Source organism: Perca fluviatilis, chromosome 19 (assembly GCF_010015445.1).
Source record: "Perca fluviatilis chromosome 19, GENO_Pfluv_1.0, whole genome shotgun sequence".
Lineage (NCBI taxonomy): Eukaryota > Metazoa > Chordata > Actinopteri > Perciformes > Percidae > Perca > Perca fluviatilis.
The window spans coordinates 34084043-34097784 of NC_053130.1; the positions used below are offsets into that span (position 1 = coordinate 34084043).

Consider the following 13742-nt stretch of genomic DNA (forward strand, 5'->3'; position numbering starts at 1 on the left):
GGCAGCTGCTGTGGTTCTGAACCCACCTCTCTGATCGGCTCTTGACCTCACAGGTGAAGGTGACTTAGTAGAAAATGTACTGTGATATTTTTGTATTCCTCAAGAAGTGTAGCTTGATTGAAAAGTTCTATATGTGCTGATTGCAAAAGGTTCTAATTTAGAGTGAAAAGAATAATAAAAAAAAAAGAAGAAGATAAAAGCAATACGAAAAAGTGTAGAGTTTACTTAATAAAGATAATTCAAAACACTAACTTGCTGTGACTGATTTATGGGATTCTGTGGGAGGTTGGTCTTGCATTGCCGGACCTTCCTCCACAGCACTGCGGAGGAAGGTCTGGCTAGTCCACACAGCATTCTGGGATGGGAGAAACACATGCTCTGGTTTATTGGTATTTCTTCAAACCAATCACAATCGTCTTGGACGGGGCCACGATGCCTCTGCTAAATAGTCTCAGGAAGGAACTTGTTTTGGTGGAAGGTGTACATTGAAAAGTAGTTTTAGTCGTGCGAGAGAAAACTCAGATTGGACAGAGAGTCTAGCTAGCTGTCTGGATTTACCCTGCAGAGATCTGAGGAGCAGTTAACCATAGTCCTCACAAATCCACCGGAGGTTAGAACGCCAACACAGAGACAGAGGAAGGGGACGGACATCGGCGAAAAGACGTGCATCCGGCAGAATTTTCTGCGGCACCGGGGCAATCCTGGAAGTGGAACGTGGAGGATGTAGACTAGTGGGAGGTCAACGGGTCCTGAGGCTGCCTGCGTGCTCTCAGCAGCAGCCACAAGAGGGAGCGATGGGATCATTTATCACATCATCATTCAGTCAGGACCAAAATGTCCCTTCTTTCCCAGCACTATACAACACATATGTCTGATACAGGTGCAGAGCTGGGGGACTTCTGGGGCCTAAATGTTTTCTCAAAAGCCCCGAATCTTTTAGGTTTTAAAATACCTTCAACTGTTCTATGCTGCTACTATAACCACTACCAGGGTGAGATTTGTTGGGGGTAGGGGGGGTGTGTAGGATTTTCCTCTTTCTGGTCTATATATCCCTGCCTCTACTGAATTATTTTTATCCCCGGTGAGAACAAAATGTACCCCTCTCAAAGTGATCACTCACTCTGACATCTCTCCATGCGTGCATGTATAGCACCTGAGCATGTGTGTGTATTTCAGGCCTGTGTGTAGTGTGTTCTAACAAACAGTGTAAAATTGTAATTTCCCCATCAGGGATCATTAAAGAGTAGAAATTATTTTTTATATAATAAATTATAAAATATAAAAATAGAAGTATGTTAAACTAAGTAAAGTGCTATAACATACAGTAATTCATAATGACCAAAATGGATTTGTGAAGAACAGGCAGGCCTTTCACCATATACGCCGAGCTTTGAATATCATCCACGAAAAGACTGCACACTATCTCTGGATGCCAAAAAGGCATTTGACAGAGTTGAATGGCCTTATTTATTTGTTATGCTCTGCCGATATGGCTGTGGACCTAAATTTGTCAATGGATAAAATTATTGTATTGTGAACCATTAGCTCAAATTGTTACAAACAACTTAATTTCAGAACCCTTTAATCTATTGTGTGGTACGCGGCAGGGCTGTCCACTGTCCCCCCTACTATTCGTGATGTCTATTGAACCCCTGGCAATAGCCATACTTAATCATCCAGGGATAAAGGGAGTTGATATTTCAGGTCAAGAGCATCATATTTCATTATTTGCAGATGATATATTATTATACCTGGCAGATCTAAAAAATACAATGCCTACTCTGATCAATATGATTAATCATTTTGAAACATTCTCAGGATTTAAGGTCAACCAATCCAAATCTTCAATACTCTTCCTTAATGAAAAAGAAAGAAATAATCCAGTAATCCAAGACCCTTTCACAGTATCTAAAACTGGGTTTAAATATTTGGGGATTATTCTCACTCCTCAAATAAAAAACATAGTCCCACATAACTATGACCCCGTTGTTTCACATGTGAACGATACTTTGAATAGATGGATGTCCCTCCCTCTCACATTAATAGGCAGAATCAATGTCGTTAAGATGACCATTCCCCGCCAGCCTTTTTCTCTACCGTGAGGAAAACATTCACAAATTTCATCTGGAATAAAAGACGACCAAGACTCCGCTTAACCTTATTATATCTACCTTATGATAGGGGAGGTTTGCAGTTACCCAACCTACTATTGTACTTCAGAGCAGCCCAAGTTAGATCCATACTTTTTTGGTTCTCTAATCCATTAACTCTGCCATGGGTCCAGATAGAGGAACAAAAGCTATCTTTGGACAGATACCTATACTCTAACACTCTTAAAATGCTTAAGCAGAATACAATCAATCCATTTGTTAAAACCACAATTACAGCATGGTATGAGTCACAAGAGATGGTTGGAGAGCCAAGGGATAGATCACATTTTCTCCTGTCTGGGGTAATGCAAGATTTACACCAGGTGCTTCAGACCCAGGTTTTAAAATTTGGGCACAGCTTGGTTTACAGATGATTTCAGATCTGTTTAAAGACAACACCCTCATGCCTTTTGAATATCTGAAAGGTCATTTTGGGATTCCCAGGAATCATTTGTTTAAATATTTTCAAATACGGAGTTTTGTTCATTCTAAGAACCAATCATACCAACCCCCTGCTTTAAATGGTATTGAAGAAGTGGTAACACCCAATACCCAAGCTAAAGGGACAATCTCAAAAGCATACAGTAAATTGCTTAAGTCATCAAGAGAGTCCTCAGACTACAAGAGAATGGCCTGGATGGAAGATTTTCAGACAGTCATTACCGAGCTAGAATGGGAAAAGGCATGTTGTCAAGCACAAACTATGACTATTAATAGTAGATTGAGGTTAATTCAATATAACTGGCTCACGAGAACATATATAACTCCGGAAAAACTCAATAAGTTTAACCCTAACATTCTGGACACTTTTATAAAACGTATAACAGAGAAAGGAACTTTGTTTCATTGTAGCTGGACTTGTACACATATTCAAAAATTTTGGAATGGCATAATGGAGATCATTTCCCGCATCATTCAGAAAGAAATTCGCCCAGAAATCTGTATCCTTGGCCTTATCGCGGAGGCATTATCCCTTAGTACATTAGAAAAAAAACTGGTCAACCTCTGCTTACTAGACGCAAAACATCTTATTATTTATATCTATCCTCATGTATAGCGAATACATATGCCATTAAACACAAAAGCCATATTTTCCATAAAATATGGGATTCATTCATTACATTTTTGGAATTGAGACCTAATAACCTATGTCCTTGAAGAACACAATAACAAATGAGACTATACCCTCATGTATACGTTTTTGTTGTTTGTGTTTTCGATTTGTTTGTTTTAGTGTTATTTTGTTACTTTTATTGTAAACCAGTATTATTATAACTATTACTATTATTGTTTTTTTTTTCTATTAACAGATGGCTCACGTTTGTGGGTGGGTTGTTGAATACATACAGTATGTTGAAAGACAGTTGGTTGTTTAAAATCAATAAAAAAATAAGGATACAAAAAAGAAAGTGCTGTAACATGAACACTAAGGGCCCTATTTTAACGGTCTGAGGTCACGGCATGAAGCTCACCGCGCAGGTGTGTTTAGGGCGTGTCCAAATCCACTTTTGCTAGTTTGATGGCGGAAAAAAGGGTCTGTGCACCGGGCGCCTGGTCCTAAAGGGTTGTCCTTAGTGTCTTCATTAATCAGAGGTGTGTTTTGGGCGTAACATGCAATCAACCAATCAGAGATCATCTCCCATTCCCTTTAAAAGCCAGGCGGGTTTGGACCTTGGAGCATTGCTGTTATGATGGAGGATTTGCACAGTAATATTTTTATTTGTAATCTTCTGCATGTGTGTGTGCTGCTGTGCGTCCCTGTGTGTGTAACAAGCATAGTGTGCACGCACTGTGCACGAGCCTAGGAGCATTGTACTAATGCTCTGTTAAAATAACAATGTAATGCTGCGTTATTGACTTTAGACCAGGTTTTTGTTGGTCAATGGCACGATCACTTCCTGCTGCCTCAAGATAGCAATACACCCAGAATGCACCTGAACACACCTCCCTGTAAGACCAGCACGCCCAGAATGCACCTGAACACACCTCCCTGTAAGACCAGCACGCCCAGAATGCACCTGAACACACCTCCCTGTAAGACCAGCACGCCCATGGGCGCACAGATGGGTGCAGGTACATTTGCTATTTAAACGACGCGGGTGCTGGGCGGTCTAAAAATAGCAGGAAGTGAACTCCGCTCCCCGGCTTGAGAGCTCTGTGTTTTATGTTGACACCATGTTGTGCTATTTCATTCTGAGATTATTTTCCATTGGAAATCAAAATGCATATTTACAAAGTAAGTGTTTGGCAAGCCTGACACTATATCCATGGTATTGAAAGGGGGATTTCATTTTCTTGCATGCTTTGTTTTTATGTGCATGATCAAACCCCCCACCCCCTCCCCCCCTGCTTTTTTTCACAAATCGCACCCTGACCACTGACCATGCTATTCTGAAAGAATATAATATAATTGAGTAAATGTTCTTTTGGGGATCCTTAATTTACAATTAGAGCAGCCCAGATTATTATGGGATGGATTGAAATGTAGCAGATTTGCCAGCTAAACACTGTGACCTCTACTCCAGCATAGTGTAACAGAAATAGGTTTCAGCTTTGGTAATGCTGTTTACACCAAATCCCTAGCCTAACTTCAACTTTTTTTTTAAATTCCTCAACATTTGTTCTGGTTTCAGAATGATGAAGACTATGGGAGATCAATTAAATACAAAATAGGATAGTAATAATAATAATAATAATAATAATATTAATAATAATAATAATAATAATAATAATACATTTTATTTATATAGCGCTTTACATGGTACTCAAAGACACTTTACAGTAAAACCACCACAAATAGTACATTAAAAACAGATAAAGCAATAACAGTACAGTTCCAGATGTGTATGGGTAGGGAGTTCCATAGGGAGGGGGCTGCGATGGTGAAAGCTCTGACACCCCAGGTACAGGATGTAGGCTCCACAGCAGGGTACGGGAGATAGACATAATAAACAGAATTCCTAAAATAATTACACACTATAATTATAAATGAATTTAGTGAGTGAATTGTGAGTATGGTTGCCAATTTAGTGAGTATACATTTTAAATGCAGCATTTAAGTGTATAGATTTCAGTTTCTTAAGAGCCTCTTTTTTAAAGCAAGGAATTTATTCTTACTAAAATGTTTTGTGCTGTTTAGGGGCTACTTAGATGAAAAACATATTTCAAAGGGGGTACATTATTGAAAACAGTTTGAGAACCACTACTCTACAGGATGTTTTTTTACTTTGGCAACTCATTATATTATCTCAAAAAATAGTACATATATGTACATCCAAATACATTTTACAAATCAAATAACCGGTGTACAGATGTATTGACCAGATTGGACAGATAGTCTAGCTAGCTGTCTGGATTTACCCTGCAGAGATCTGAGGAGCAGTTAACCATAGTCCTCACAAATCCACCGGAGGTTAGAACGCCAACACAGAGACAGAGGAAGGGGACGGACATCCGGCCTAAATGAGTGAAATCCGGCAGAATTTCCATCAGCGACGGGGCAATCCCGGTAGTGGAACATCGTGGATATAGACTAGTGAAGAAGCAAATCCACTGCAACTGCATCCCATGACAGCTGTAATCCATGTGTTATTATTCAGGACATTCCACAGACCAACAGGACTCTCTACAGGTCAACTGTAACCTTTGGTATTGGAATGCACGGCACAACACGTAGACGTTCACTCACTACCTTTTGATTTCAAATCATCAAGTCTCCTCCTGTGTCAGCTCGAGACCATTAGAACCAAGAAGAAATCAGCACCCCAATACATTTTCAGAGCTTTGAGCGTGACCAGTTGATCACTGACCATTTGGCTTCTAATTTACTTAAAGGGGCACTCCATTCATTTAATACTGCAATTCCATAAAATCATGTGAAATACCCTAATTCCTAGCAGCATTGCCAGGTAAACACCTGTGTCTTTCAAACTCCACTCATGTATTCACACTGACTGATATTTTCATTTGAACTATTAGCACCATTTACAACATATAAAGGCTCAGAGGTGAAGACCATTTTGCACAAAGCACCGAAGAAGAACCACCAATAACTCAACAGGGACCACCAGAAGCATCCCAGTAAACTCCCTGCCGTACGCACATATATTTGTATATTATACATTATTATATGCTGTATATATCTATTATAGAGATGACATATACTGTATAGGGCTGGGCACCGAGTTTAATACTTTTTAGACACCGACTGAATTGCCTCAATAGTATCGAGTATCGAAAAATGCCTCGTCATTCAATACCAAATTTCAATACCTAAGCAGGGGCGGGGCTAGAAGGGGGGCACAGGGTGGCATGGGGCCACCCCCTGAAATATGATTGCCCCTCACCCCCCCAACCATTGGGCTAGAGTGCTGTCAATCTGACAATTGTGATTCCCATTGGATCAGAGTACTGTCACTTGGCTCCCTGTTCTGCCAATCTTCCCAGCCCTTGTCACATGACCAATTAATGTTTCCATGATGACTATCCAAAATTCTGATACCATGGATCCAGCACTGGAATAGTTTTTGCAAACAAGGGAAACTAATAATGAATGTGATGTTTTATTTAGCAGAATGGCATTATGTTGTTCTATCCTATCAAATAGTTCCTATATTTTCTAAACAGATTTTCTATGCTGTATTCTGATGAAATGCTGATTATTATACATAACACACGTAGCATATACAGTAGACACAGGTAAAAGTGCATAGACACACATTAAAACACATCAACAACACATAAACACACACACAGAGAGATTACGATAACGAGAAAGACAAGCAATTGATTTTTGTTTTATAAAACTGGTATCGTTAAGGAACCGGTATGAAAGTCACGGTATTGGTATCCAACATTTTTGAATGATACACAGGCCTTCATATATAGAAATGAACTTTGTGAATCATGTGCATGTTGTAATATTGGCATAGAAACCGTTCAATATAAAAGAATTGGATAGATAGTGGGGACAAAGGACAGAAGACACAGAAGTTTACATATTTTGCATATACATATTATAACACGTGAGCCAATTTGATTTGCTAATGAAGACAGTGAAGTTAGTTAGTTGTAGTTTTTTAACATATTTTATAACATTGGAACCCTTTTCATAAACAGATCATGTTTACATTTTACATGTTAATAAATTCTCTTTTATTTATTGGTTTAATGTTTAATTAATTGTTTTTTTTTGTTTGTTTTTTGTTTGTTTTTTCGCACTATAATCATCTCAACAGACAATTCATTTTCTCTTTTTTATTGCACTATTTGCACATTATCGCTGTACATTTCATATTTTATATATTATTACTGTATATTTGTTTTTATTATATATGTTTAAAGTATTGATAATATATGTTGTTTTTATTTGTTGTTTGTATATCTGGAGTGGTAACGAAAATAATTTCCCCCTGTGATTATTAAAGTATTTCTGATTCTGATTCTGATTAATTGAAGTTGATTGTAGTTCTGTTCTCCCTTATTTCACAATGTAAAGTTGTTTTGGCGATGACATAACAGAAGTTATCCAGATGACAGTAATATTGCATAATGGGAATATAATTAACAATTTCTAGACTTGGCCACTGCACAGCAGAACAGGTTTAACACGGGTTAAAAATGTGTTTTGGCAAACAACTCATCATATGCATGGCTGACATCCCTCCCACATCCAAAACATACCACAGTGTGATATATCCTGATGTTACTTAAATCTAACTGGGTGACAATGAAAAAGTAAATTTCTTATATTATTATTGTCAGTTTTCCACTCACAAATCGTTCAAGTTGTTTGCACTGCCCATCTGTAAACCCCTTCACTGTGGCCACTGAGGCTTCAGGGGTGATCCATCAGTCATGTGATAAGAGAAGACGTGTGTCATCATTACCGCAGACATTCCTGAAATCCTTCCCGGGTAACAGAAAATCCTTCCTTTGGGTTTTGGTCTGTGTCAAACAAACGTAAGATAAATCATTTTGGGGGTTAAAGTTTCAGCCCTCCCCCCGGTATGCCAGATTTGGTTGAGTCCAGGGTCGGCAGATCCAAGATGGCTGACTGAGCAGCGATGTGCTAAAGTTCACTTTTAACTCTAAACGCTGAAGCTAGTTATCCTTCATTTCTCTTGTCGGATTGGTGTTTGCTGAGAACGGATACTGGTGAGTCTGAAATCACTGAAAGATTTAGATTTTGTGACACTATCTCAAAGTTGAAGCCCGTTTGCTCTGCGGAGTCCAGTGAGTAACGTTAGTTAGCTGTCGTAGCCGCAGCAGTTAGCTGTAACGTTATTCCCAGTTCTCCCAGTGGTTAGGGGGACTGGGGGTTTGTACTGGGAATGTTATCAGACGGGCAACATATGGGACTGCCAGCAGCACAGAAGGAATAGAACATGAAGGAGGTCCAGGTCACAGGTTGGTTGATATGTGCAGGTTAGAGTATCACCCTGAGACACAGAAAGCTGGCGTTAGCTATGCTAACGTTAGCGACAGTCTGGTGACACTGTTGCGTTACAAAGCTAGCTAGCTGTTAGCATACTAGCTGGAATCTCCGACAAGCTGCTGGCTGTAGAAATAAAGTTTTCCCCTGTCTTCTTTTTGTTGTTGTTGCTACTTTCAGATAATCTTATTCTTCGTGTAATTGCACCTTGGTGTGATGAACCAGAGATGTGACCTATATGATTTAATTATTAATAACCGTGTTTCATTTGTTGTGGAGCACCATATTTACATTTCCCATTGCAGCAGTGTAACGGTAAATCTAAGGTAACGATCATGTTTTGGTATCTGACGTTACTCAGATTGGCTACAGTTAGCACTACTGGTAGTAGCACTCACTGCCTATGGTTCGGGATTAGAACAGAAGGTTAGCTCCCATCTCATCCAGCTTGATTGGCTGGCTGGCTGGCTGGCTGGCTGGCTGCAGTTTACAATTCCGTGTTGTTGTTTATCGTGAGTGGCGATAGGGCTTCTGGGCTTTATCCTTGCCCTATTGGACTTATTTGCACTACCACCATGACACCCCCTCTCATAGAGCACCTTACCTGCCCTGTCACTGCAAGCGTCTCATGCTTATACATCCCTTGGTACATTCATGTGGATTTTTTTATTTAGTATCTTTTCTTTTATGGTCCATGTTATTCATTTGGATTTGTTTATTGTATTATTTGTTATGTTATCATCCTGTTTATGATATATGTGTATGTTGTGTGTGTGTGGTTGAATTTCCCCTTGGGGATCAATAAAGTATCTATCTATAGATAATAGAAAAATCGATCGATCTATTGATGTTGTGCGTGTGCATGGATTATAGTGAATTATTTTGAAATAACTGAAAAGTGACGTATGGAGAAAAGCCTAGAAATCTAGACAACTGTAATTTGCAGCCAGGGGGTCTAGCAACTCTCCGTTGGCTTGCGAGCTGGAAAAACCAAACTCTGGCCGGGCCAATCACATCGTGTATAGAGTCGGTGGGCGGGCTTATGGCTGCTGCTGCTGGGAACAGCGGTCTTTTGAATCGGCTTTGGCCGTGACTCTGCAAGACTTGGAGTTCAGCTTTTCTTTGAGAAAAGAACAAAGAACAGCACTGAAGTCATTCTTAAAAAAGGAAGATGTGTTCGGAGTTTTGCCGACCGGATACGGCAAAAGTTTAATCTATCAACTAGCTCCGCTACCTCTTCGTTGCTCTGCCTGGTTGTAGCACTATCCTATTGGGTGCAGAGGGAATTTGAAAGACAACCGTTTATCCCGCCCCTTGGATTGAGCCCTGCCAATGGTGAGTTCCCAGACCCAACATCTGGATGTGGGTCTGGCTTGTCAGGCTAGAGAAAATATGTTATTATTATAAATTACCGTCAAAATTTAGATCCTGCACGAGAAATACATTAAGGTCAAATTCTAAAAGTTGGCACTATGCTTGGCCAGATTCTGTTGTTTACCAAACCTTTGATCAAGTATTACATAATTTTAATGATCATTTTTGTACATTTTTGCCCTGTATTCTGGTAAACCTATCTTAATTTTAGGATTAGTAATGATATCTTTTATCTTTTGCAGCCAGGGTTAAATTCAGATGTGAAGCTCTCGGCTTTTGGTGAGCTGGCATCTCTATCAGAGATGGAAACTTTAATTTAGTTTATATTGGTGAGGCTTGAAAGTCATTTAACAGAGAAAGAGGAAGAGAAACGGATGTGTGGGGGTGAGAGAGAGAGAGAGAGAGAGAGAGAGAGAGAGAGAGAGAGAGAGAGAGAGAGAGAGAGAGAGAGAGAGAGAGAGAGAGAGAGAGAGAGAGAGAGAGAGAGAGAAGGCGTTTTTGTATTTATGGACCGAATGAAAGAAGTGAAACAGAGGTAACTATTTGGTCCTAATGTGATATTATTCAGTGTTGTTCTGTGGCAGTGTATGGACCTACATGGCACAGACAGTGACCGTGAAAGCAGTCTGATGAAAGGCTTTATTGTGGGTTGAACCCAAATTTAGTAAACCATGTCACATGCACCTTTTCTGTATAGAAGGGATAGAACTAATACACTTGGGGAGCAGTGTACAGAATGCTGACTCTGTTTCTACCCACATGTTTTAGTTTTCCCCTTTAACCCTCTGACTTGGCAAACGCCAGTATGACCAAAAGCTTTTGAATGTTGTAACACAGTTTCTTATGACCTTTTGTTATAGTCCCTTAGTCATAGACATATTTCTGGACCTAAAAAAAAGCATCCGACACAGTAGATCAAAAGTAATTTCTTGTTTACAGACTGCTTGTTTTTTTTTTGCTTTATCTGGCCAGATCATTTTGTTCTTGTTTTTGTCTAAAGGACACTGATGGATGCAAATTGAATTTCTATTATTAATAATGAAAATTAAGATGGGGTAGGACTAGAAAAGCTCTCTACTTCTCCTGCCCCTTTTGAACACCAACAATATTATTTGAGTTTATTTGTTGCTTAAAGTAAATTGTAGAATTATGCCGTTCAAGTTAGTGTGTATGTATGTGTTTGTGTGTGTGTGTGTTATATATATATATATATATATATATATATATATATATATATATATATATATATATATATATATACATACATACATACATACATATACATACATACATACATACATACATACATACATACATACACACACACACACACACACACACACACACACACACACACACACACATACACATACACATACACACACACACATTTATTTTTTTCTTTGAGAGCGTATTACTGATGTCTGAGATAACACTTGATAATTAAGAGGAAGGCCCTGGGGAGGTTTTCAGAGCGAGATAGTTTTGGGCGAGGCTAATAAAACCCTGCCCGGTGATAAGCGACTTGATTTACATACGTTTCATGGATTTTAGATCGCCTTGTTTACACAGCATTGCACGCTTTGTAAAAGCTGAGTTATTTGACTTGAAAAAAATCCTAACACTTTTCACTTTTCTGTCTTGTTCCTGACTCATGGAAAAGATGAAGAGATAAGGTTTGTAACAGGAGAACGGGAATGGAGAGATATTTCCTTCTTGATAGAGCTGTGTAGATTGAATTATTACTTTATGTTATCACTATTATTATTACTTCAACTTCTTTTTATTTCTGGCTTGGGCTCTGATGCTTATATAGTGAAGACCGGCAAATGTTGTCTTATTAAATTTTTTTTTTTTTGTAATTTTCCATGTTAAGCCAAAAACATTTCTAATTTGTAATTTTTAACTCCCGATAATAATTACTCTCCCAGTTCGTTGTCTGAAAGTAATAAAGAAAATGAACGGAAGTTATGATATATAATATTACATTTGTGTTACTTTTAGTGTGGTGGTTGATGTAAGTTTTTCATTTTATGAAGCGTTTGTATAGCCTATCTTTTGCAAATATTTAAAAAATGTTTTAACTGCATTTAATTATGTCTCAATGTCTATCAAGTGAAATCTGATAAACAACTAGCCTAGTATTTGGCACACTACATAAAAGAAGAAGAAAAAACATTGACGGGAGCTGGCACTAGTCCTTGCGCTGCTATAAAAACTAAGCCCTTTGTGTCGTAGGTCGCTGTCTGCTGTATATTTGCTGGCTGTATGCCTGCAGTATACTCGCTGTTGAGTTGGGAACAAAGTGTGACAGGGACAGGGAACACATGAGCATGAGCAAACACAAGCACCTGGACATTATCATGTAGCCAAACACAACAGGCCTGCAGCTGATCTACCTACCTGTAACGCTTATAATGCTCAGTTATTGTTGAGACAATTCTGGTCAGTTTGGATGCCAAATTTGTTGCCAGTGTAACTTCTAGAAAATGATTGAAATTGAAATCACAATTGCATAATTGTTAAAGGTCCCAGACTGATCTCACAAAGTGGCGTATGTATGACACGCCAATTCGTATGCCATTTTGGCGTGTGATCAAGACGCATAATTGCTTTTTAGCGTGTTTATCAACGCCGTTCGGCCACCATTGACCTACATTTGAATTTTCGCCGTAGCGAGTAGTATGAAAGGACGTAAGTCAGCGGAGCAAGGTTGCTTGGGGTGGTGGACAGGTCAAACACAGGACTTTCACAGTGTTTCCTCTAGAATTCTTTTCAGCGGTGGCGGGGTGGGGGGGTCGTCTGCCGACCGTTACCTTGAAACCATCCAGCAAATAGACGGTACCGTAGGGTGATTTAACGTCACTGCGGCGTCATTTTACACACAGTTTAACAACAAAACTAAATGCTTAGTGGTCATTACTAGCTACGTTTTTCATGTTGGTTTTGAGCGGTATGCACCCCCACTAACCTGGGAAACGGTTTTAAAACCGTAACGTTACTACAGCGTGTCGGAGGAATACAGCGTCTCCTGCAACCGGAGTCAGAGGGACAGTCACCGCAGCGTTAGCTAACATTAGCTTCTTGTCTCACCTGGGGTCTGATAAACGGTAAATTCATCAAAGCCAGCGTGCCCAACACTATTTTCCAATAAACTGTAGCTGTCAAATTTCACGGGACCCGCGTGAGTGAGGATTTCATGTCGCGGCTTTCGTCGCTGTTTATCACTTACTGAGCGAAGTAGTACTCGCCCTATTGTTTATTTGGTTGCCATGACTTCACGAGTGATGACGTCCTGTCACTGTTCCAGTTGCTCTACTCACCCTAGGGGGAGAGAGAGCGAATGACAGTTCGCTTGAGTTCAGTTGAGCAGACGGCTCTACGACTTTATTACTTTTCATGGTGGTGCGTGGTGTAACATAGCGGAAACCCTGTTGTGCGTCTGCCCTATTTCTGATACCGTGTGTTTACGCAAAGTCATGATGTCATGTTGAAGGTCCAGTGTGTAACGTGTTTAGTTGTTCATTATCAAAATCTGTGTTGCCCGTTCACAAACTTGTCCTTTTTCATGAATATTTACCTCCACCATCAATTCCAAGTATTCCTATTGGCTTGAAATTTTACATTTGCATTCTCATGAACTGGGGTAGATGCTCCATATTCATGCTCCATCTTGAAATACGTTAGCCTGTAAGGGACATACAGGACATACTGCTCCCCCTTTCACGTTTTCTCTGTCACATGATAAACTCACAGGTGCTGCTAACGCTGCTAATGGGTATCGT

General features: G+C 39.5%; 1 protein-coding gene across 3 annotated transcripts in view; it reads left to right on the forward strand.

The window, feature by feature from the left end:
• Window positions 1-8094: 8094 nt before the first annotated feature.
• The window catches only part of ndst2a (N-deacetylase/N-sulfotransferase (heparan glucosaminyl) 2a), a 32737-nt gene continuing 27089 nt past the window's right edge, over window positions 8095-13742 (forward strand). For all 3 annotated transcript variants that reach the window (XM_039783646.1, XM_039783649.1, XM_039783648.1), the window contains exon 1: window positions 8095-8306. The gene's annotated coding sequence lies outside the window, so the exon portion shown is untranslated. The remainder of the gene's footprint in view (window positions 8307-13742) is intronic.